This window comes from Pygocentrus nattereri, chromosome 30 (assembly GCF_015220715.1).
Source record: "Pygocentrus nattereri isolate fPygNat1 chromosome 30, fPygNat1.pri, whole genome shotgun sequence".
NCBI lineage: Eukaryota > Metazoa > Chordata > Actinopteri > Characiformes > Serrasalmidae > Pygocentrus > Pygocentrus nattereri.
The window spans coordinates 8034949-8062317 of record NC_051240.1 but is presented as its reverse complement, the minus strand read 5'-3'; the positions used below and the strand labels follow the sequence as shown (position 1 = coordinate 8062317).

Genomic DNA, 27369 nt, shown 5'->3' with positions numbered 1-27369 from the left:
TCCTGTTAGTCACACAAAATATTTTTTGACTGAATTCATAGAATGGCTTTGAGTGGCCTAAAGTGATTAGAGAGCGTGTTTACTGTTCTGGAATCAGGATCAGGCTATCGGCGCTGCAGTACAGCAGAAGCTTTCAGATTATTCGCCATGAGGCATGTGCAGTGAAAGCTGCCTTCATAAGCTCATCCTTAAAACAGACATACTTGTGGCAGATGTCCCCGGAAGATAAGCCAATCTGCAGCCAGCCTTCCAGCGAGTGGCTCATCTTTCTGAACCCACAGCAATCGACAAGCACTAAAAAGTGGGTTGAAAGGTTGTCTGCTCCAGTTTAGCCTGCTGAGTGTTTCCTAACTGCTCTGGTCTGCTGTCTATGTGTGGGAACGCAAACATCATTGATGACGTTTCGGCTGTGTTAACACGCTGCCGATGTTTGATCAGAGGCACTTGGCTGAACCCTTCTGTGCTGTTGTGGTTCATTGGCTTTGCCTTGCCTGAGGCAACCAAGCTGTACTAGCTGACTGCCATGGCCAGGGAACTGTCTGGCCTCCAACTCCAATCGCTGGATATTTCGTTGGAGTAGTTAAGTTTAAAACAGTCAGATTAGGACTCTACTCATATCATTTGGCCAATAAAACTGGCTGATAGCATGGTCATGTGGCACTATAATGTTTACATCATTTAAAACTTGAGGAACCATCAATGTAACCAAAACTACTAGATTATGTAGATCCTTATATTGGTCAATGATATGGTCCATATGTAATGTAACAATAATAAGGTCTATTTTCACGTCCTTTGGTCCTGGCTCATGAATCATGAATTCTTCAACATAAAGCTGAAAGTATGATATCTTTGTCCAAAAACCAAAACATGCATGTCCAAAATGGTAACTTTCCAGGAAGATGGAAAAAAATAGCTTAAATTGTATTTAGTAAATAGTGGCCTATTTATCATGAAATATAGCCTACAACTTTGTTCATTTTATCTATTACATATAGTTTACATTTTCAAAAAATGATTTATTATTATTATTATTATTATTATTATTTTCTTAAACAACAAATTAACATTTTATTTGAACACATTTACAAAGGCTGTAGCCAACTCGCTAACCATAAACACTAGAAACAAAGCCTAAACATATTTATATTAGATAATTATAGCTCGCTTCAGCGCAGTGCTTCAGACTGATCTGTGACAAAAAAAGAAGATATCTTGCATGGTTGGTTAGGTACAGCTATGGCTAGCCAAGGAGCTAACCTAGCAGAATTCACCTAATAAAAGTAAAAATTACAAAATCTAAACCTAATGATATTAAAGTTAAGTCTCCTGACTGAGCATGTCTCCCTTTTGTGTCTTTAGTTACAGCCAATGGGAAAGAAACATAGAAATAGGCTACGTTCACACAGCAGGTAAAAGGGGGCCAAATCAGATTTTTTTACTCCATATGTGATACAGATGTGTCATCTGTGTGTCAGTATGAATAGCAAAACTGCATTGAAACATTTTCAAATCCGATTTGAGACGCTTTCATATGTGGCACTGAAATCAATACAATACAAATTTGATCTGCGAAAAAAAAAAAAATTGTGCCAGTCCAACTCGACATTTGTTATAATTTTGCGCTGCCAAGGCTCATAAACATTTAGGCCAATGTTTCTGTACCCCAAAATTAGAAGAGCGCCAAGTTCGAAGAGGTTTTGAATGGAATGGCTGAATGCGGCTAGAGGAGACAGAGGCGTCAGCGTCAAAAAAAAGTTTAAAGAATCCAAGGAAAGAACCAAAGAAGTGGCTGTGACAGAATAATGTGCCCTTTTTTACATTTACATTTACAGCATTTAGCAGATGCTCGTATCCAGAGTGACTTACAAGAACTGCTTTGTCTATCTAGAGAAAGTATCTTTGCAAGTTACCAATAGATTAGAGAGAAAGACAGTCCTGAGCTCTGATACTGCTAGAAACAAAAGGTCACTTTTGATACCCAGAGAAAAGGAACAGAGTTGAACACAGAACTCTGTGCAATACAATACAATACAGTACAATACAGTAAACTACAATACACAGTGCAATACAATAAAATATAACATAAGTGCAGCACAGTACATTGCAATCAGTACTTAATTCAATGCTCATTTAAGTGCTGTGTAAAGAGATGGTCTTCAGTCTGCGTTTGAAGACAGCAAGAGACTCTGCTGTATGGACAGCCAGTGGGAGTTCATTCCACCACCTGGGTGCCAGTACGGAGAACATTCTCGACGCTTGTCTTCCATGTGCCTTGAAGGATGGCGGGTCAAGCCGAGCTGAGCTCGAAGCTCGAAGGGCTTTCAAGAGTTCAAGATTTCACCATTGCTATCAAGTAGGTAGGGGCTGCTCCACTTTTTATGGCAAACTCGAACACATTCTGGTCGATGAACCCAGCTGTCAACCACTGGAACTTCATAATCGCTCCTGTGATGCTGGCAAAGATGAATCTGAAAGCTCTGGGAGCGACTGGCATTCACTGGCCATCATGATTGTTTACCTCTGGACGAGCCGCCTCGTGAAGTATTGTTCTTTTGCGCATGCAGGTCTGTTTAGGAGCTGATCTATTCAGACTGATGTCGCATACAAATCACATCAACAAAAAAATCGAACTCTGACCACTTTTACCTGCTGTGTAAATGTAGCCTTAGATGATAGTTAAATCAGCATTTCCTCCATTCTAGATGTTCAGAGGTCAATATAGCTAAAGTAGCATTGTTAGCTTAAGGCCCATCTTCAAGTTCACCAAAGTTAACCTTGATGCAAAGTTTTGCTCATGAAATTTCGCTTGTACAGTAGTGTGACTGGGCCTTTATTCTGGTGGCAGTGGCTGTAGCCTTTTATTTTACTTCCTGTAAGTTTGTTACTAGCATCCCCAAAAGCATGTACAAAATACTGCCTAACCAGTGGAACACAGAGAAAAGCCCTGATTGGATCGTTTTCTGTTGAGCATTTCAAGCATTTATCATACATGATTTTAGAGATTAAATACAACACATGTCCTTATATTAACTAAAAATTAAAGACATGTACATTCTTTATTTCACTTAAATTATTAGGCCTTCTCTGAAAGCCCAGAAAGCCCTGAGGGTTCCCCATGGCAAATTTTCATATCGTTCGGGCCCTAAATCCGATGGGTGAAAATGCAACATATGTGCACATAGAAAACTGATGTTTTTACATGCAATTTGCATTACAGCTCAGCTCATGCCAAGCCGATACACACTTGTCTTGGTAGATGAAGCATGTTTCTGTATGTGTAACTTCACATTAAGGGTGCTGTTTTACATAATGAGCTCTGCTGTGTGCTAGATGTTGTGTTTAAAGATATGGAATACAGAAAACAGAGCACTAGAGCATAAACATGATTTGTGTTTCCTCAGAGAGCCTTCTCTGTACAGCAGTATGTGGAAAGCAGCCCTATTACATAAACATCCCAGTTATATACTGTATGTCTGACATAACCCATTTACCCTCACAAGAGCTTAGAACATCTGGTTAATGAGCACAGAGATGACATCTATGCAACAACAACCCAGGCAGAATCATTTTCAGCTCCATTTGGAGTCATGTTACAGTAACTGACTGTATTCTTGACAGGGTCCTACCCCATGACTTTTGAAGTAGCATCAACATTTAATAAAACTGATCAAAAAAGTTCAGACCCTGTGCTTTGGTAACCATAAGGCATCATCTGCATGCTTTAATTCTTTACTACCCAACTTCCCAGACTCAAAAACCAGTCTCGACAAATGTGGGTCCAGTCACATCTAGTGAGAGTCCTTAAGAACATGAGGAAGAACCACTAAGAGGAGCCACAATTCAAAAGGAAAAACTCTTTAAGAGCATGAGGAAGAACCACTGAGAGGAACCACGTCTCAAGAGTAACCCATCCTCTTGGGCAACAGACAGTCCGGTTTGGATGAAAGTAGGACAAGATAAAGAAGAGTAAACAAAGGCACTGGGATCAAATAGAAGAAAGACCCAGGAGTGATGATAGAACCTGTAAAGATCTGAAGGATCTGCTGGACATGAGATTTAGGAAAGAAGTTCAATATGAGAGTAAGGTATCTTTACTGCTTCCAGGAAGTAGTAAACATGCTTTTCTTCATGAAGCTCATTACAAATCATGACAGAAGAGGGTCAAGGATGCGTCATGGGTAATTCACTGCTGTAGGAAATGGCCGGTGTGGCGGGTCACGCACCCCTAGCTACTCACATCAGTGTTCCCTCAGAGATTAAGGTGAGACCATGAAGATGACACTTCATGGTTTTGAGGCTATAAACACAGTTCCTCACAATTCCTACACATTTCAATGACTGTGGACATCACTACCTCACAGCAGAAGCCCTGAAGGCTTTTAGTTTGGTCATTGTGCTGCCCAGGTTAGCTGCAGCAAGACCCAAATCAGTCTGATTCAGCCAGCCAGGTGCACAGCCAGCCCTCAATAACCCCCCTATGTTAGCCAGCGTGTGGCTGTCGGCTGCTGATGTATTCTTCTATTCACCATGCTGCTCTTGCAGTGCATTGTGCTCATCAAAATTGGGTGGCTTTGCTCCATAACAGGTACCTTTATAGAGGAAACTATGACAATCATTCAGACCTGCGTATACCATCAGCCAGGGGGATTTCAAACCTCTGATGAGCAAGAAACGAAACTGTGGACGACTATCACTCTAGGAGTCTAGAACACAATACAAATTACAGCTGGAGGCAGGATGGTTAGTCTATGGTTGTGCAGCATTGGTGGACATAATTTATTTTGCATGCAGAGACAAAAAAAATAAATGACAGAAACTTAAAAAAATAATATCCCCTTCGTGTTTGGTTTTTATATAGAGCTATATGACCACTCAAAGTTCCTTCTCTACTACAGGGCCTGTTATGTTTCAGAGTTGGACACATGCCACTGCAGATGCAGCCACCTGCTGCCAGAGTGAAAGAATGGAGTCAGAGAGAGAGAGAGAGAGAGAGAGAGAGAGAGAGAGAGAGAGAGAGAGACAGAGACAGAGAGAGATGTGCTACTTGTCATAAGACATCATTATATCTCTGTCACACACTGAAAAACAAGAAAAAACCCCTGTGTGTCAACCAGAGATGAGGACTCAAGTCAGTGACTTGAACTTAAATGCACGTGTTGCATGTTGACTCACTCACAACTCAGCTCCGAGTCTCAATATTACTGCCTGCAATACTGAGCGTGTTCACATGCAATTAATAATACAACAACTGCAGAATTTTTTTCAGTAATCAGATTACTTGGATAATCAGATGATGGGAAAACTCCAGGTCTATGTGAGTCAGAGAGTAATCAGATTTCTGTTTTTCAACCAGCCAATAAACTCACAGAAGAAGACGTGACATGAACGTAATGTAAAACTCAAACTTCATGCAGCTGCTTTTAAAAAACATTGCACCACTTTACCTGAAAATATGAACATACATCATCTAGAAGATGAAGAATATTTAAATCATTAATTTCTTCAAGCATGTGTTTGGTTTCAGCGTCAATACAAAAGTGTTTTGCTGCGTCTCATGGCAACATTGCTTAGTTCCAGTACTGCCAACTGTTTTTATTTACACATGCACAGACAAATCTAAAAGAAATCAGAGTAAGAGTTTACTAGTTTTCTAGACATTCCAATCTAAAAAATCTGAATGTACTGTTTACATGACCATTTGAATAATCAGATAACTGCAGAAATCTGATTCTAATTGAATTACTTAGTGCATGTAACCCACTCACTGTTCTCATGCAGCTTGCAGCGACATGAGATTCGATACAGTTTCAAAAAATTAGCGTTTTATTATTACAGAAAAGGGTAAAATGCAAAATAACTTGATGCCTGACTAGTACGTAGTTTGGAAAGTGACTATGCTAGCTAGTGCTCTAGCTAATTTAGCTCATTGTCGTAATAATTAGCAATTATGCCAGTATACATGCTATACAAACTATATAAACACAATGTATAGCATGGAGTGCTTCGGTTCTATCGTTTAGATGAACTTTGGATAGTCATTTGGTTGTAATTGCAGTTTGGATATCAAGTCGATATGCTAGCAAACGCTGTATCTAATTGAGCTTTTCAGCTAATGAAACTGTTTAGTAAGTTTTAGCTCATGTTTCCCTTAAACCATAGACAACAGACTTCAAACACTTCCTGTACTGCATGTAGCGCTTCAGTTCTTACTTTCAGATGAAAATTGTCTCTATAATGAGAGACAGCGTATTTGAACCCATGTGAAACCTGATAGGTGTTTTGTAAAGGTTTACGTCTGTACAATGCCTCCAGTTAATAATGAGAATAAACTAGAATTCTTTACTAAAGACTTGAGCTGCACCCCAGAGGCGTTAGAATTGACTCAGACTCACGTGAAGCAACTTGTGAACATCTCTGGTATCATTAATGTAAAAACAAAAAAATCAGTGCTTGGACCCCTGAATATTTCCATTTCAGCTGTATAAAAACACTATGGCTGGGCCATTTTGTTGTTTGAAAATCAGCCACTGCGCCTTTATTACCATGTTGGAGCAGAAACACTGTCACCTGTCCTTTGCAAATGCATCAGTGTTGCCTAGATGCTAGGGAAAATGTTGAAGTGTTGACAGTGCAATGAGACATTTGAAACATCAGGAAAGATTACATATGTAGCAAATACCAGATTTGTATAGTGATTATCTATAAATGTATTTATTTCTTTGTTTGTTTATTACTTATGTTTTCACAACTGATGTAACTAGGTCATGTATGTTGACAGTTTGTGGACAGGGTTTGTACTTTTATTGACTGTAGGTGGCACATATCCAGGGATTTTCATAACTTGAGGTAATTGGGCCCCCATGTGAGGATAGATGGGACATAGTGAATGGCCTGTTTCAGCATTTTAGTTTTTACAGGCAAAGCATCGACAGGGCATACCAATGGATAGTATTCATAAATGTCATTTTTTCTATTGCACATAAAACATTTTTTACCAATTGCATATGCTTAAGCCCCATAAATTTGTGACTTTTTTTGTAAACATGGTATCTGGGCAGTTCAGAATTCTGCAGTGCTTCTGTTCACTTCAGAATTCATATTCAATAAAGACACCTCATCATTAAAGATGCATCATCAATAAATATTTATAATCCAGTTTTACAGGCAACCATACTACTATGTTCACAAATGAGGGGTATGGACTTCATGGGTTCACTTTTTTTTACTTCATACACAATTTTCACTTCATCTATTTGGTCCTTAAGATATTGTCCTGCAACACTAATAACCTTTTTGTACATTTTACCAAATTATCTCACAGCCTTTTGGTTCTTGAGGTTCATTGGTAGTACATATGTTGTGGTAAACTGAGTTATGCTTTTCTGAGTTATGCTTTTATTTATGCAAGTCTTTCACAAACCTGTGCCTATACCAAAGCATTACATGATAAGTGCGACAGATTCCAATTGCAAATACCACTTGCAGATTGTTTTGTAAGCTCTTTTGCACATGAAGTATTTGCATATCACCAGAAAATGAAGCATGTTTTTTGCCTTTTCATTTGCAACCTTAGCGGCCCACTCACTTTCATGCATCTGGAAACATTGCTGCATGGTTGATGAACCCCCTCACAAAGGCTAGCAAGCTTTGATAAGCAAATGAAAGGCATTGGCACAGGCCATTTCAGCACTCCTCTGCCCTGAAACAGTGGAGACCCTGTGAGTATTCAGCTTGAGTTGAGAGGAGCTGGTTGAACTCTTTGAGAGAATGGCCTCACGCTGCAGATCACAGTGGAGGTTTGATCTCACTGCCGCTCAGTTCCATCCCGACTGAATATTCTGTCACAACAGCACTAACGCTCGTGGATGCTTTAACGGCTCCCTTCTCAGCTGCATCTAAATGAGAACAAAATGGCCTTGTATTGACTAATAAAACGATACTAAGTGCTCGAAGATGTTTCACATTTATGTAAACGGTCTTCTGTTGTCAGCACATGGAGAACAAGCCTGAAGCAGACCATGGAATGTCTACTTCTATTGTGTTTGTTCTTCAAGACATTTCTCAAGAGTGTTTTTTAAATTATTGATGACTGAACATGTTTTTGCTTTTTTAGTTTGGACCTAAGGGATAAATGTAGCTAACAAAGATTGGATGCTTATACCCCAGCAATTAGCACTGTGCTAAACCGCATGCTGTGTTGATAGCCTCCTTCTGTAGGCCCCCTAGTGACGGATTGGAAATCAACTCAGATATTTTTCAGTAATATACTCAAATCATATATTTTTCCTGTAACTTTGTTATCAGATGAACTAAGACACTGTTGTCTCTCTGTACGAGAAACATTGTGATTCCATGTTGAGCTGCTTAGTGAGCACTGAGAGGTGAAATGAGATGCATGACATCCCCCTTCTGTGAAAACAATTGTCACCTCTCCTTAAAGACAACTGTGCCAAGATGAAATGCTTTCTTGATATTAAAAAAATCATGTGTTGCTACAAGAAAAATAATGAAATATATTCCATCAATGTGCTTAAAGGTAATATATTTAAATTTTTAAACATTAATATAGCAGCAAATAACTATTTTCTATGTAATGAGTAATGGTGTCCCGAGCAAAGAATGAAATCTTTGTGTATACTGTCATGTGTCCTTCTCTGTTTTTTGTTTTTATAGCTGGGATGGCCATGTTACTCCTACCCTGCGAACACGTCGGCCCTCCCTACATTTTGTTTTGCCCTCCCCAGTGACTGCCCACACAATTTAAGGAAGAACGGCAAAATTCAAACTAGAATGACTGAGAGCTGAAATGTATGAAAAGGGATGAGGAGGTCGCTCCTGCTGGATGGGTGGGCAACATTAACTTTTTTCTTTCCACTTCTATTTTAGTTATGCAACATACTTTTGACCATTTTTATAGATAACAGTATGTTATACAGTGTCAGAAACCACATGACTTCTTCTCAGAGTGCTCTTTCCACAGTGCCATGAGTGACTTATATGTCATAGCTATGCACACAGATGCACTGGGATGGAGTTTGTGGATGACTGGAACAGTGGACATGTTCTGATGAGAAAGGTAATGGGTTTTCTCTGCCTGGCTTGGTTCTTCTGTCAACATTCCACTGACATTTCTGTGTCATTTTCCATGAAAAGAACAAATTTCCCAGCCATGTGGGTGCAGAAGGTAGATATAAGTAGTATAACTAGTATATGGTGTGTGAAAATGTATCTATATTCAGTACATCTGCTCTCACAGCATGAATGGCAGGCCACATGGGTTATTCAGAAGTACTGATCATTTGTATGAAGAAAACAAATATGTAGACTGAGGGTAGATAAGCCATCTGCATGGATATTTCCAAGAATGGATAGTTCCAAGAAAGTAAAAGCATTTTGGTGAAATCAATGACCCGAATAACAGTACATTTTCAAAGAAAAGTAGAAGTATGAAAGTAGCAGGTCAAAAATAGAATTACACGGCAATTGAACTTCTTAGAACACCCAGCATCTATTAGCATTTAAAGTGAAGTTTGTTAGGTGCTATTCTTCTATTTTCTGGATCATTTTGGTTTAAATTAAAATGCTTAGCCTAGAACATCAGAGTTGTGATCAGTCAAAAGCAGAACGGGAACTGAATCAGCAGAGCAAAGTGAAATTGTAACCCAGAAAATGTATTAAAAGCTAAATATGAAGGGTTACAATAAAACTGAGAAAAGAGTAGATGACTTTCCTTATACTCTAGATATACTCGAGCAGATGTATTAGTATTACCAATAAGATTAAAAACTAGCAAGAGTAGTTTCACACTGTCTCAGGTTTTCTGGGATGATAATCAAAAAACATTTGAAATACGAGGTTATGAAGCTTTCTTTGAGCACAATCAATGATAAGCAGAAGACCAACGTTTAGCTTAATTAGCTATGCAGCTGCTTATCAAACCCTTGACTACTTCAATAGCTATTGCAAGTTAACATTATTTTACTTTTCCTTAAATGTGGAAAAGTAGGGGTAACAGTGTCACGACATGCAAAAACTAACAAGGCTTACACTGAGTTTCATGGAGACAGTTACAAAGCTTTCTCTGAAAAAGATTCCAAGCAGAACATTTATTTTTAGCTAAATTTGCTATGTAGCTGGTCTTTAGACCCTTAGCTAACCCCCATAGCTATTGCTACCTAATATTATACCACAGATCACCTCATAGCCTCCTCTATAGTTATCACTAGATAACAATACTTCACATATCATCAGATATATCATCCTCTATAGTTATCACTAGCTAACATTACCTCACGTATCACCACATATAGCTTCCTCTATAGTTATCAATAGCTACAGTATATATTTGTGAATGTACTGTAATCCATTTATTTTAATCTACTCATGGAGGAGAGGTACATGCAGGGCACTGTAAGGCAAAATAGTCCCTAAGAAAAACGCATTTTTTCAGATTTGTGACTATTTAAATATCAAAGTTACATATAAAATCTCAGAAGGCACGTCTAGGTTTACTGGTGGTCTAGGTTCACTGGTGGCCTTGGATAGTAAATAAAATGTCTATATTTGTGTTGTAGACATGATGACTCCTTGTTGCTTTCATCACCACTGTAAAAAAATCTGAGTCTGTAATTTTCTCTACAATTAACCACTTTACAGGAAACCACTCTGAACTGAACTGTTTACATCTCAAGGACTAAATTTCGGTCATTCAGAGTTTATTTCTCTACAGTGGTGGTGACAGAAATCAGGTGAAAATAGCCATTTTCTTTGCTATGCTAAACCACCAGTGAACCTACATGTGTCTTCTGAGTTTTTAGATCTAATGTTGATAAGGTTAAACTAGTGGAAAATCAAAAAAATTAAGTTTTCTTTGAGGACCATGTCCCACATATACAGTACATCTTAACCATGAATGGATATTAAAATATATTTTACACCTTTTGCAGTGTATTTGTAATTTCTTCTCATAACTGTGTGTGAACTGTGTAGGTTTAAGAGGCATTAAACGGTTCTGGCTCCAATGTGAACAATGTTTAAATCGGCCTCCGTACTTTTCTTTAGAATATCACATCAAATTACTTTATTACTTCATATACATCTTAATAAATGTATTATACTGAAATTGAGATTGGTGGGATTCCCCTCTATGTACAGTAATGATGCATTTCTACTTCATTACGTTAGACCACTGCTTGTACCCATTTGCCTTAAGTGGCGCTCAAAGCTCAGTTGCCTTCCACTGCAGCGTGGGCGCTCATCTCCAGCTGTGTGGCCGTAAAACTGGGTCAGTCTGCCTCTGTCAGGTCAATAACACAAACATGGCCTCATCAGCTTCAGTTAAAACCCTCCAAGCCCTCCATAGCTCTGCCCGTTTCCCTCTCCACATCAATGATGGAAAGAACACGGTTCCCAGTGAAGAGGGCACCAGGATGGGGAAATGTTAAGGAAAAAGGCCCAGGGATAGAAAAACGGAGAATCTATGGGGTTTGTTTAGGATCAAGCTTGAAGAACAATGTGTGTCAGTCAGTGACTGTTTTTTGTCTTGGGTGATTTGTTTTCCACTGGCTGCAGATTTCTTTGAAAAACTGAAAGTGAGTGTCTTGAAAACAATGGAAGCAAACCTGGTGGGGGCACTGTGGGGGGTTGAGGGAGGCTATCCCTGAGATTTCAAGGCCATTCAAATCTGCCCTTGTGCATTCTTACATTAGTAAACATTCTAGCACCAAACAAACCCTAGAAATAATATTTTATACCTTATAATGTTTTATATTTATACCTGACTTTAAAACTAAACTCTGAAAATAATCCCAGGTCATATTAATCCCATGCTATAAAACAAACCTGGGAAATAATCTCAGATTATATTAATCATGTGCTATAAAACAAACCCTAGCAATAATCTCAGATTATATAAATCCTATGCCTTGGAATTAATCCCAGGTTATACTAATCTTGAGCTATAAAACAAAGCCTTGGAAATAATCCCATATTATATTAGTACCATGCTATAAAACAACTGTAAACAATACCTAATCGAGCAGACATGTACTGTACTACCTCAAGTGTATGACCCCAAATAAAAGATTTTGTGCGGTGATGCTAACTATTAGCTGCTAATAACAACTAAACTGTAACAAATGATGGACACACTAAATACAGATGAACTGGATATTATATTTAGTTGTTTAGACTTAGACTGGAGTTTGCATGTTCTCCCCGTATCTGCATGGGTTTCCTCCGGGTTCTCCGGTTTCCTCCCACAGTCTGAAGACATGCGGTCAGGCCAATTGGACATGTTACATTGCCCCTAGGTGTGAGTGGGTGAGTGACTGTCTGTGTATGTCTGTCTGCCCTGCGATGGACTGGCGACCTGTCCAGGGTGTATCCTGCCTTCCGCAAGATAACCGCTCCAGCTCCCCCCCACGACCCTTAGGGAGAAGCGGCTTAGAAAATGTGTGTGTGTGTGTGTGTGTGTGTGTGTGTATGTGTGTGTGTGTTTAGACTTCTGTGAAATTACCTGTTTAATGTATGTCTTCTGCTTTTTTCCTGACATTGAACATTACATGATGCACTGAATCATTTCCTAAATAATCTTAATCTAGTGAATCTTTGTGAGGTCAGATATTTACACTCTCAAATTATTCTGCAAGTTCTGTAGATGTGAGTCTTATTGAAGTTGGGGTCCACATGTTTACTCTTAGGGCCAGTCTCCCAGACCCAGACTAAACCTAGACTAAGAAAATGTTTACCATTGGTGCAGCAATTTAGCCCAAGACCAGGCCTGATCTACAGCCAGGAAACTGGCAAGGGATCAAAAGCCCTGGACACTGCCGTGCTTGTTAGGCCTGTGTTTTCATATGCAGCGAAGGGAGAAAGTGACTGCTGACTTTGTTTACTACAGTTCAGTCTCCAGTGGGAGTAACTGGTTCCATCTTACGGAGATCACTGCTGTGGCTCTCCTCCATCTACTTCTGTCTGAGAGAGAGAGAGACTGGGAGAGGGAGAATGAGCCACTGACCCATTTCCTGAGTTCCCTGCTTGCTAAGGCGAGCCTGATTAACAAGACTGCTGCGGCCAGTACTGAGGGCTCACTGCTGTATGTTTGCACATGTGTGTAAAAATGAGTGGGTGTGTATGAGTGTGTAGTTGTACATTTATTCATGTGATGTAATCAATGACAACATTAATGGACAAACATAGTGAAACAGTGGGGGGTCTGGGACAGGTTATATCAGAAATTTCAATCCCAGTCAAATCTGCCCTTGTGCGTTCTTACATCAGAAGACATTACTACAGAAACAAACCCTAGAAATAATCCCAGATTATATTAATCCCATGCTATAAAAGAGTCTGCAGTTCACTGCAGGTTATTTTAATCCCTGGCTTTAAAACAAACCCTGGAAATAATCACAGGTTATATTAATTTCATGCTATACAAGAAACCCTGGAAATAATCCCAGGTTTTATTAATCCAATGCAATGAAACAAACCCTAGAAATAATCCCATATTATATGAATCATGTGCTATAAAAGAAGTACTAGTCCATAATCCAAGGTTATATTAATCTCATGCTATTAAAATAAAAAAAAAAACCCTAGAAATAATCCCAGGTTATATTAATTTCATGATATAAAACAAATTCTAGAAACAACCCAATGTTATGAAATTTCTGTGATTTTTTTATGCTATAAAACAAACAATCCCTCCAGGTTATATTAATCTTGAGCTGACTGACTGTTGGTCAATATTCCATCATATCCTGTGAGGTGTCATAGTTTGAGGCACTCAAAAAGCATCTGCTGGTATTATCAAGTGTCTGAACCCAAATAATAAAACAGGCAGAAGTTAGATTTTTATGTATTAACGCTGACTGTGAGTGGTTAATGATGCTGCATACATTCAGATAATTGCATGGACGTGTGTTCTATTTGTAAGAGCTAATCGTTTTGAATACGGATCCTTTTTGGAATGTATGTATAAATTGAGAAGCCACTTTCACTTTTGTCCTTGATATAAAGATTTCTGAACCTGTGTGAAGATTAAAGATGTCCTTATGCAAAATTACATTACCCCAATGGGAAACTAATCCCACCAGAATAGTACTTTATTCAGGTATTATAAGGCATCGAATAAAGGGAGAGATGTGAAGCACAGATTTGGCTAAAGTGAAGATTTGGGTTGTGGAAGTGACCACAGGGACAAAGAGTGGTGCTCTGCATGAATGACACTAAGTGTTCTTGTTTATTCATAATAATATAAGCATAATATCTTTATATAATATAATATATAATATAAAATATAATACACAGTGTATATATATATAACATAAAAGAGATTAAATGGACAGCGGACATTGTTAAACTATATATAAATATAGCTTGCAAGGATTGTGGGGGGGGCAACTAGCCCATGTGAGTGCAGGCTCTAAGGCCCCTGTTGGGCATCTCTGTTGTGTTTAGTGTGCCGCAGGTTTTCTCTGCTAACACGCATCTGTCAGAGTGAGTCTTCTGACCTAAAACCACACACACACACACACACACACACACACACACACACACACACACACACACACACACACACACAAACACACACACACACACAAACACACACTGCCTGAGAGGATGAAATGACTGTCACGGGGAATCACTCTGTCTCAGGAACATCAGTTCAGCCTTCAGTTCATAAACAAGTGCCACTCTCTACTCTGTCCTTAAAGGAGGACGAGACCTCTTGTCCAAAACTGATCCAAATACCACAAACCGACCCTCTCGTTCTTTACCTGTAAACCTTTTTACTACCTCTGTAAATATGTACAGCAAGTTCTTTCCCTGAATTCCACAATTTTTTTTTACAAATTTCCTTACCGTAGTGGTTGCCTTGACTATAATACAAATATAGCCATTTTATTTACTATCCAAAACCACCAGTGAATCTACATGTGTCTTTTGAGTTTTATATATAATGCTGATGATGGCAAAACTGTAATAAATCCAGAAAAAAAATGTTTTTCTTGGGAACTGTTAGTCTTCATTTTTATGTGAAAACCTTCTCAAAACTACCATAAAACTGTATAAACTTTCTGTGAGGGAGCTTTTAGAGGTGGACGTCTGGTTCCTATCACCACCACTGTGAAAAATCCTGACTCAGTAAGCTTTTTCAGAATGGAGGATTTCACACCAAACCACTCCAAATGACTTTGTTTACATCTTAACCACTTAATTATGCATAAATGTACCAGTGTAATTCAACTTTAATGTCATCATGAGAAGATGTTTTAGAGGCAGAACAAGTCATTACATAACTGATGGAAGAACTTGGACGGTTTTTGTCTTTGTAATGATATGATATGATGAACAGCTCTTAATTTGAAAGTTAAACTGCATATAACTGGCTAAAAAAGCTGGGCATGGAATTAAGCTTTTTCTTTGTAAGAATGGGCTTGATCTGCCTGCACAATGCGTCTTCAGAGCCATCCCTGTCAGCCAGCCGTTGAGAGAACGCTTAAGATTGAAATCTACAATTTAAGACCCTTTGGTTCGACAGTCAGATGAAAGAAGGCTATGAGTGTTTTCTGTTTTATCTCTGAGTGGACAAAGTGACCTCTTTCACATTCAGTAAAAAACCTCGGCCAGAGTGAGCTGCAGAACGAGCTGCAGAATGAGAGAGAGAGAGAAAAAGAGAGAGAGAAAGTGAGAGAGAGTGATAGAGATAGTGACCTCAAGGGAGAGTGAAGAAAGAGAGAGAGAGGGGAGGGAAGAGACAGAGAAGACACAGAGAGACATTATGAGTTATGATTACTTAAACTGCATTTAGAGCTCAATCAGCTGATACAGAAAAACACAGAAAATGAATAAGTTTAGTATTTCTGAAGTAGCTAAGATACTAAGTGACAGCCTTACAGCCTGAATGCTCAGAGAATGAATGTGAATACAACAGGTGCAATGTGTGTGTGTGTGTGTGTGTGTGTGTAGACAGGTACGTGACGAGCTTGCTTAATGCAAAACACTCACAATTCACTGTTACTTTACAGAAAAATAATGTCCATAAGACAGATCTGATTTTCTTTAGGGATGCACCAAAATTACAGCGACTGTTTTTTTTTTAGTTCAAAATGGTGAAAAATGTTCAAAAAGACAGCAAAATGGAAGTAATAATAGAAATAATGAATAAAAATCAATTGTTTCCTTTGCGCTCCTGCTTTGGTCAGCACAGACACATTTAATCAGTATTTGCAGCATCAACAGTGAAAATACTGACTGTGTGGATCAATTATCTGGTTTAATGGTCTAATATGACATTAGACAAACATTTTATAATCACTGTTCATACCACATATCGAGAGGAGCTACACTCCCAAAAACTACCCCATAACAGGTTTGATAGCACAGAAAACAGCAAAACAGCAGAAGCAGGAAGGAAAGCCTCTGCAGCAGATGCTAAATTGTCAACTGTTTGCTTTTGCTGAGGACTTTGGATTTCCTTGGAGCTAATCGTGATGCTAAAGGTGACAGTCAGACACATCGATATTAAATTAAACTGCCTTGAACTTGAACACAACTCTGTTTGGAGCTGATACTGTGCGCATTGGCAACTCTCCAGTACTGCACTATTCCTGACTATGTTTTGGCTAAAGTCATCTCTCATAACCACCAGTGTCCGTCTTTCAGTGCTGCACAGACTGCCAAAGCATCTGCTGCCAATGCATCTGCTCACTTCATCATCCAAATGTATTCAACACCAGCAAACTGCGGGATCATACTGACCCTCGGATATATACTAGGAATGACAACAATACCCACAATCAGTACCAGACTGATACCAGCAAAAATTATTTGGTTCTTACAAAATGTCTAAAATATCAAAAACACTGACCAATAAAAACAGAAACACTGGGTGAGCAGATGCATACAAACTGCATATTGAGGACCTTTCCATCTATATCAGTTTAGATCAGACCAATAAGTATATGGACACCTGATCATCACACCTGTATGAGCTTCTTGGACATCCTATTCCAAAACTTGGCCATTAACATGGATTTGCCCCTGTTTGCGGCTAAGAGGACTTTCTACAAGATGTTGGAGTGTATCTGTGGAAACCGATGCCCATTCATGCAGGCCACTAGAGTTCATCCACACCAAATTTGTCCAGCCATGTCTATATAGAGGTTGTTTTGCGTACAGGGGTACAGTCTTCCTGGAAGAGGAAAGGGTCTTCCCCCAAACTGCTGCCACAAAGTTGGAAGCATATAATAGTGTGAAATGTGTCTGTGCTGTAGCATTAACATCACCCTTCACTGTAACCCTGAAAAACAGCCCCAGCACATTATTCTGCCTCAACCAAACTTTGCTGTTGGCACTATGCATTCTGGTAGACATTCTTCTGGCATCCACCAGTCTTTGTGCATAGATCCTGCATGGCTATGTTCTTGATTTTGCATAGGTGTGACTGAAACACACAAACTCAATAAAATTAGGAGAGGTGTTCACATAGTTTTGGCCATATCGTGTAATTACTGTATTCCAAATAATCTCATCCCAAGTTACTAAAGCTTAGATTTACAAACATAAGTAAAACATTCACAGCAAGCACAGCATTTTACACAACAGCTCCCCACTTCTGGTCATTTCAGAAACAGTAGGATATTCACTTGAAATGAGCACTAATGAGAAATGAAATCCAGTGGAAATCAAAGAACATGAGCTCATTTCCCTTCTAATACCTGGCACATACAAAATTTCACTTATTGGCCTTTTGCTAAATTTCATCTCTCCATATGAAATTTAAGGTGGCGTGTTAATTTGAGGCCAGATTGGCCTTTATAATCACAATATGCCAATCTGCGCTAGTGGAAAGAAACTCAGAGCCCTTGTGCGAATGTCACATCCGACTCAGCCTTGCCAATGAATAAATAAATAAATAACTGGCCGAATGTCATTTTATTGTGGCTGCCAAGTGCTAATCAGTGTGAAAGCACTGTAGGGTTATTGAGTCATGTGTGTGTGTGTTTCCTCTCAGCACACAGGACGGGGGACGACAGCCCCTACGGCACACTAAATGCTTCCCTTCAAATGAATAAACGCCTCGCTGCAAGCACAAGGGAGAAAATACGAGCTGTATTTTCCCGTTGGGTCTCTTCGGATCTGATGAGAAGAGCTTCTGGCAAATTCTGTGAAAGTCACTATTGGATTTGTTTAATGGGCCAGCGGCTGAGCACCAGAGCTGACACCACTCGGAATTACTAGTAGATAAGTCTTGTTTTGAAAAGGATTACAGTTTACACTGAAAAGAAGAATGTGAAGAGTACATACCCTGCGCTCTCTTTTACTCTTTCTGTGATGTCTAGTTATAGTAGACATAAAACAGTCATTATTCATTTTACAGCCTCTCTTTATCCCTTAGAATTAAGCAGGCTGTTTTTGTTACTGTCCCTTCAGGAGCGGTATATGTAAATGAGCTCTGTTCTGATTGGCTAGCCTGTATTTTGCCACTTTAAAAAGCAGTCTAGGCTGAAAGACTCCTTATACCTTCAGCATAAGTAGGCAGCGCTAAACTACCATGTTGACTAGGTGGATATATTGGATGTTTTAGTTTTTGTGACATCACAAAAAACAATAAACACAAACATAATTTATAACACTTACCAAAACATATCATCATATTGCCCGCCCCTAATAATATACAAACTTTGATATAGGGCTGCTTTATTCCAGTGGTCATTATCTTAATGGACTGCATGCAAAAGCAACCAGAATCCATAGGCAGGGCTTTACACATCTTCACTGGTCAGCATGGAAAAGCACCCATACTGCATTGCGCCTCATTAAAAAGCAGTCCAGGCTTATAACTTCAGCATGAGTAGGTGGGGCTAAACTGTTATGCTGAATAGGTGGATATACATTTACATTTACGGCATTTTCGCTGACGCTCTTATCCAAAGCGACTTACAATTTGATCATTTTTACACAGGGAGGCCAAGGTGGTGTTAGGAGTCTGGCCCAAGGACTCTTATTGGTATAGTGTAGGGTGTTTGCCCAGGTGGGATTGAACCCCAGTCTACAGTGTAGAAGGCAGAGGTGTTAACCACTACACTATCCCAGTATGTAGCTCACAAAACATCACAAAAACAACAAATTGGCTGTTTTTTTGCAGCTTACTTTCCATATATAGACAATATAGTGTGACATTTCAAATGTTAGCCATGTTTTCAACATACATTGACCTCTTTTATTAAAAATAAACAGGAAAAATAAATAAATAGTTAAACTGCTCTGTTACTTTGCAGCTTTAATTAGTTCATTGTTGTTTACAGCCTTTCTACAACTGGTACAAATGTCCAGTTTTTATGATGAATGCAACTGGTCAGTGTTCTAGAAACCCTGCTAACCTCTGCAATGCTTCCAGACCTAATTTATCGCCCTTACCAAAACATATTGTCATATTGCCCACCCCTAGTAATATACAACTTTGATACAGGGCTGGTTCATTCCATTGGTCACTATCCTCCTTAGAAAAGCTCCTGTTTCAAACTCTACTGAAACATGTAGTTAAGCTGTATGCTTGTCTTGATGGAGAATTAATCAGAATCGATAGGCAGGGCTTTACGCATCTTAACTGGTCAGCATGGAAAAGCACACATACTGCTGAGTCTAACTGAACTGAGGAGCCCGTGGCGCTATCCATGGTGCTGAAATCGACACCTCAGCGCTGCTGAGTTAGAAGGTTTTCATTGTCCTTGTCACGTTATATTGTTTCTACTATATGGGAGAATTAGTGTATCATGGGGTGAAAACCAAGCCATGGACCAGAATCAATGTTTTCACACCACATTAACTTACTAACAGCATCTATGTGGCTAGCCAGAGGAGGTTAAACTGCCCAAACAGATGTGCTGAATAAACTTCTACAATATAGATGGATTCAAATGATGCCAGCTTTCAGTACAACACATGCTTTTACCTCTCATGTCAGTAAAGTTTTTTTGTCAGTAAAGTTAGAGCTTTTCACCCAGCCGAACAAACATGCCACTGTTTCCTCCCACCTGCACACGTATCAAGCTCATTATCATTCTAGATAAGAAAGAGACATCAACCCTGAGCTGATAAACTCGAGGACTACACTGTTAGAAATAAAGGTGCTGTGCAGGTACATTTTCCATTCATCAAGTTACCAACAATGTAAAGGTACAACAGTGGGTCCAATTGTGAACCTCAAATATGTTTTATTTAATAAGTGCATATTTGTATTTTTTTATAACCAAATGTTTTAAAACACAACAAGAAAATAAAGCCCTGGAGATGAGACGGGGAGTGTGGAGTCAACACAACTTAGAAAAGATCATTTCAGTAGATTATGGTACAATTATGTTCCCTGATTAAAGGTACTGAGTGTACCTATGAGGGTTCCACCCCAGTCACAAGAGGGGTACCACCAGTCACAGTTTACTACCTTATTTTCTGAGAGTGTACTCATCCACCTCAAAATGCCCGACACACAGTGTTAGCACTTTCAGAACTGTTCAAAAGTTCAAACGTTCATTTATTACATTTCCAGCCATCAAGTGAGAAGACGGGATGCAACTCAATACACGCATAAGGAAGGATGTCAAAAAAGTCAAAGAAAAAGGCAGGAGTTTCAAAAACCCCAAAATGTGAGATTCCTAACAACCACCTGCAAACCACCATTACTATCCCCTTCAGATAAACAGCACTCAGCTTTCATCCTTGAGAGAGAGCTGCTTCAAATCTGAAACATCCACAGGTGTTTCTGTCCATCCTTCCACTGTGAAAAGACAACTCAGTGCTATGTGTCTGAAAGGATGTGTAGCTATTCAAGATGCTCACACTGAGAAAAGGAGACACAAACATCAAACAAAGAAGCTGACGTGGCCTGACCACCCGAGAGTCCAGACCTCATCATCATTGAATGTGTGTGGAGTTGTTTGGATCCTGAGAGGATGCAACTTCTAAGACTGAGCTTTGGAGATGTGGAAAAACATCCCTGCAGGTTTCTTTGAAAAACTGAAAAGAACTGAAGCTGTAATAAAGGCGGAATACTGGAATACTGGAAAATGTGAGGACACATTCCGATATATCTTGTACTAAATGGTCATTCGGACGTAACATTAAACAAATGGCAGGTGGTCTTCTGCACAGTACTGTGAGGTAAATTCAAGGTAGGCTACGATCTACGGAGCATTTACACTGAGCAAATGAAGTATCACCAAAACAATTGACCTATTTAACACACTAGTCATGTCCAAGTGCTCAGATTAGGTCCGTTAATTCCATCAACAGCAATCAAAGCAAACCCAAAGCAGTGTGTCCAGTAAATGGCAGTAATATAACAGCATGTGATGTAAAGGTTACACTTACTAATGGGATCTTAGAAGAGGAGCCTTCCAGAACAATTATATAGAAATCACTGCATGCAGTATGTGAATGGTGCAGGTAGGCACATTTAAGGAATGCACACGAGCTGACCGGTCAATCACATGAAAACCACCAGCACTGCAGGTGAGGATGAATCTCTATGGGAGTGGACAGCGCTTTATTCAGTTCATCTACAGCACCAGATATTAATGCAGGCTTTATATTAACATAGACTGCATTGATGCAGCGTTTCTTTCCGTCCAATCAACAGGCAACATCGGCACACGCAGCTCTTCCAGGCTCTGCCTAACAAACATCAGCACACTACACTCTTCAAAAAGAGGTTCTTTAAGGGTTCTTTAGTAAAGACATTGTTAAATGGTTCTTTGAATGGTGAAATGGTTCTTCATACTCTTAAAAATTATGTTTTTTAAAAGGGTTCATTGTTAAATGGTCCTGCATAGAGCCATGAACACTCATAGAACCATTTGCATGTGTAAATGGTTCCTTGCAAGATTAAATGGTTCTTCACTCTCTTAAAATAGGTGGTTCATCAGGGGTTCAGGGGTTCATCAAGACAATGGTTCTATGTAGAATCATGAACACTTAAGGAACCATTTGCATGTTTAAATGGTTATTTGCCATGATGAAATAGTAGTTTTTCAAGGGTTCTTTAGAGTTCTATATAGAACCATGAACACTCAAAGAACCATTTGCATGTTTAAATTGGTCTTTGTATGACAAAATGGTTCTTCACATTCTTAAAACAAGCTACTTTAAGGGTTCTTCAGTAAATACAGTGGTTCTAGATAGAACCATGAACATGCAAAGAACCATTTGTATGCGTAAATGGTTCATTGCATGGTGAAATGGTTCTTCACACTTTTAAAAAAGATGGGACTCCAAGGGTTCTTTGGTAAAGACAATGGTTCTACATAGAACCATGAAGACTCAAAGAGGCATTTTCATACTTAAATGGTTCTTTGCATGGTGAAACGGTTCTTCACCATCTTAAAGAGGTTCTCAAGGGTGCTTTAGTAAAGACAGTGGCTCTACGCAGAACCATGAACACTTAAAGAACCATTTGCACGCTTTAACTGGTTCTTTGCATGTCAAAAAGGTTCTGCAGCTTGGCAGAGAATGTGTTGTATATGATTCTATTTGAGCAAAAGTGGGTTCTGTTTTACGAGTCAAGCTTGTAACAACAGCACAACTCTTTCTGGTTCCTTAAAGGATTCATATACAGCACAGTCTCCAGCAATCTAAAGAACCTTCTCACCATGCAAAGAACCTTTCAGACATGCGAATTCAGAACTCAGAACCATCGCGTTAACTAAGGAACCCTTCAAGAACCTTCTTTTTTAAAGAGTGTGCGCACGTGTAGAAACCCTGACCAACCTGACGCGCGTGAAGGAATCGCCGCTTACTCACCTTCTGCAGAAAGAATGAACGGAGTCCTGCGCGCGCGCGCGTGCGTTCGGCTTTACACTTGTTTGGTCTGCACGCGCTTTCAGAAATCAGCCCAAGCCAGCGGTTCACCTCTGCTCATTTCATCTCAGAGCGCGCGCGAGAGGGCGTTGAAAAACAGCCTAAACCTGCACACACCTGCGCGCGCTGTAACGACGTGAGCAGCTCTGAGCGCTGTCCGCGTGCGCTCTCCCGCAGAAGCCTCCGCGCGCTCCACACGCCTCGAGCTCTGTCACGTGAAGTAGCTCAAAAAAACGGGGAAAGCGCGGCCGAGAGAGCTGATTGGTCAGACCGGGCGTCGCTGCGAATGTAGGTCAGTGTAGGCGCAGGTGAGCGCAGGTAAAGATCCGGGTCCTCGTCTGTTGCACGAGAGCTCGCCGGACCGCCTTGCCTTGAGTTTGAGTTGGAGTCTGGCTGTGTCTCAAACGGAATCCCTGTTCACTGCGCGCTGGCGCGCTAACTTGTGGTCCAGCTAGTTTCCAGGCTAGAAGTGACCCAACGGGTGCCAGAGTGTCCGACACCAAACTAACACCAAATACAGCTCAGCGCAGCCAGAAGGCCGGCCGCTCCAGCGCTGGCGGTACAGTCGTGCGCACACGTTTAGCGCCCCGGTCAAACGACGCCTTTTGTCGAGATTCTAAGTGACATTGTGAACACATCCTCTACACGTCCGCACATTTTAATGCACGATTACTGTTTATTTATTTATTTTTTACTGAATTTAACGCCCCGAAAAAATGAACCATAAAATGCTGTAGAAGGATAGAAGTGTGGTTATATTTGATGTTTTGTTTTGTGCTACAATTTGCAGTAAAATGTCATATTTAATGTGTTCTCAGTGATTTGACTCTGACGTGGAGTAAAAACCCTCTTTACTGTGGTAAAATCATGGTAACGTACGACCTTCCAGCAAGTCCTAAATCAGAGAGACTATGACCAAAGCCTTACTTAGCCTACTCAGAAAACACTTCATCTGACCAGGGGTGCTCAAACTTTTGCATATGACTATATATATATATATATATATATATATATATATATATATATATATATATATATATATATATATATAGGAAACCATGGATTTATAGATTTAAATGATCGACATACATTGGTTTAAAAATAGATTTCTTGATTTAAATGTTTCTTTTTTTTTGGGGGGGGGGGTATTTATTTAGTATAATGACCTATTAAACACACATTTCCATTCAGTGTTTTATTTGTTTGTTTCTATGTTTAATTATTTATTTATTTTTAGAAATAATAATAATAATAAAAAAATAATATATGTTCCAGTAAAATTATTGCTATAATGTGATACTTTTTAAAATACATGTATTTCTTAGTATTTATTTCCTCACAAATTGTTATATGTTCTTTAGATCATGCCGTACAAGAACCACTGTTGGTTCTAAAAAAAGCCATGTTTGATAAGAACCTTTAAAGTTTCATAAAACCATTATGTGATGTGAAGAATCAAGATCAATTTGAGGTTCTTCATGGAAGTTTTACATCATTTGGAGGCTTATTACATACTAAGGCTTATCATTCAGTAACTACAGGCAAACCAGCTGAGCCTTGGGCCTGCTGGTGAAAACTTTGGGCCTGCTGGTGGGCTCTGACTATTTAAGGGACTGAAGTTTAATAAAGGTTCGTCACACTTATTTACAAAATCAATTCTCTTGATTCAACACCTGAACTGTGTAGCCTTCCAAAATAAAGCAACAAGCTGTTCAAGGCTTTCCATTGCCTGTGTGTTTAGTAGTGCTAAGTGGAGTAAAAAACACTTTTTACTTTGTTAAAATCACTGTAACATATGACCTCCCTGAAAGTCCATGGACACTAAGTCCATGGACAGGTGGGCTATTACCAAAGCCAACACTGGAGCTGATCGGAGCAGCTGAGGAGGTCACCTCATCTTATTGCATCTTGTAACAGCTTCCTATGTGGCCCAGTCGTTTATGTTTCAGACCAGAACTTGGTCACCCTGTCTCAGAGCAAGGGCTGCAGTACTGCTTGAATTTCTGTCTTAATATAGTGGAACAGATGGATTCACCTCTATGGGGACCTGGCTTAAATACCTACAGCGCGAGATCAGTGAAGCGCATATGTGTAAACTATTCCACTCTTACCAGCTGAGTCTCCACCTCAGTGCCAGGCCTGAGGCTAAAATAAACACGTCTGCTAGTGTCCCACCTGAACCACACATACCAATGGCATGGACAAAGCCGGGAGCTTGTTTATGACATAGAAAATCTCCAATGACCAGAGGTGGGTGATAACTAATTACATTTACTCAGGTACATAAACTTACTTACCTGGATTTGTACTGTTCTGAATACTTTTAATTGCTACAACAGACAAGCTAGAAAACTAAATACATTTAATTAGACAAGGTGTAATTCTTTTTAAGCAAGTAAAGGCCATTTCTGAATATTTAGGGACCCTAATATTCTATTTGGGGGGTCCGTACCTACCCTAAACAACATCCTACTTTGGGTAGCCACACACACACACATTCTCTAAACTGCAGTCACAGACTGAAGCCTATTCCAGCGGGGTCATTGGGCGAAAGGCAGAATACACCCTGGACAGATAACCAGTCCATCACAGTGGTGGCCACCATCCTCAGTTCAATTCTTTTGTAAGCAAGTATAGAAGAATAATTAATACATAATTCAACTTGATCAGAAAAAATAAGCATATATGAATTTGAAGCTGCCTGTCTTGCGTAGCTCTTAACACACAGCGCTTTCTGAACCTTAAATACATTTTGTCACAAACGCTGTTATTGTCCATTGTCAAGGCTTTGCAAGTTCACTTTATTTTAAAACAGAAGGAGTCAAACGGCAGCACTGCTCTACAGCAGAACCTGATAAGTCAGGTGATGCAAAACTACCATAAACTGTTTTAGGCAGAGTCTCAAACAGCTCGCTTCTCCCTACACAGTGCAGCACGCGGGTCTTAAAATTATGGCTACTGCATCTAAACAGAGCACAGTGTGTTTAACAAAGAGCCACTTTGTTTCTTTCATAACCCATATAGTGCACTATGTAGGGTACAATGTGCCATTTGAGACTCAGCCTTAGGATTTACAGGCAATCTCATAGACATTTATATTGACCATTAATGGGCTGTTTTTGTTGCAATTTCCAGCAATTTACCTGCTTGTTTATATTAACCAATGTTAAATAACACACTTAAAATAAATGTGTGTCCATTAAATAGCTTTGTTTAACTCTTAAATGCATAATGCCCAATTGCAGTTACCTGCTATATATATATATATGAATCAAGAACTTAATTTTGTAAGTTACCTTTACAATAAAAAAGAAACACAATTTATGAATATTCATTAAGATGGTGATATCTGTTCTTGCCAGATATGAACTCATATGATTCTCATCAATGTGCTTTTCTAACAAATAAACTGAATGATTTTTAAATCTACGTACTGGGGGTCCTAATGGACTTTGTGATATAGTGTAGTGGGTAACACCTCTGCTATCTACGCTGTAGAGTGGGGTTCAGTTCTCCACCTGGGCAAGGGCCCCAACATTATATCAAGAAGAGTCCTTGGGCAAGACTCCTAACACTACCTTCACCTTCCCATGTGAAATGATCAACTTGTAAGTCACTCTGAATAAGAGCGTCTGCCAAATGCCGTAAATGTTTATGCTGCTTAGACCAAGAAACAGTCTTGGTTAGCATGGTAGCAAGTTTGTAATTTCCACCTTGACTAGTTCCTTTTAGCTACAAAATCTAAAGCCTGAAAGTATCATAATCACGAGATGAGCGCACGGAGCACCAAACATTCTCGTAGTTAGTACAGTAGTTTGGGGTGAGTCATTAACATGTCATAGTGGACGCTGATGTCTGTACTGTATTTTAGTTGTTCAGCAGCAACATGTGAAATCTGCAGGCTAAAGTCAGTTTACTCTCATCCACTGTTGAAAACACTGGTACTTGAATATTTCACTGTCAGAGCAAAACCTCATATCTCCATTTTTGTTGTTTTTCAGTTTTTTACATAATTTGAAAATGCCTGTTGTCCCTCACATTATGTGTAAAGTAATGGCCCACATTGACTTGAAAAAAATGTCTGGTTCCTTTGGCTTACATTAAAAGTAAATTATGTTTTTTCCTTCTCCTGTAAAGTTACGGTTTTGGAGATATGAGGTTTTGAGCCAGCAGAAGTGATGCGTCTAACTGGATAAAAGCACATTTAGTATCTTCACCTTTGGCAACAGTTGGTAAGAGAAAGCACATTTCTGGATGGCTCAGAAGTCGTCAAGCTGTAAAATTAAAAAAATGTACTGTATTTTATTGTAATTATTTAATAATTTCATTTAGTCCTTAATATTTATTTTTTAATTCCCTTTTTGGTTTAATTTCACTCTGTGGTGTTGGTTCAACTCCTGGACTGCTCCACTGTTACTCAGGCCTCGCACTGTAGAGCTTTAGCTTGTTATTTTAGCCCAATTGAGAAGAATAGAGGTGTAAAATCTTCAGTTTCTGTGCTGAAAG

General features: G+C 39.4%; 1 protein-coding gene across 2 annotated transcripts in view; it reads right to left on the bottom strand.

Annotated features, from left to right (window-relative positions):
* Positions 1–23167, bottom strand: part of cacng5a (calcium channel, voltage-dependent, gamma subunit 5a) — a 45639-nt gene extending 22472 nt beyond the window's left edge. The window contains exon 1 of one of the 2 annotated variants that reach the window (XM_017692893.2): positions 22807–23167. The gene's annotated coding sequence lies outside the window, so the exon portion shown is untranslated. The remainder of the gene's footprint in view (positions 1–22806) is intronic. The other variant, XM_017692895.2, reaches the window with a different exon arrangement.
* Between the last annotated feature and the right edge of the window lie 4202 nt (positions 23168–27369).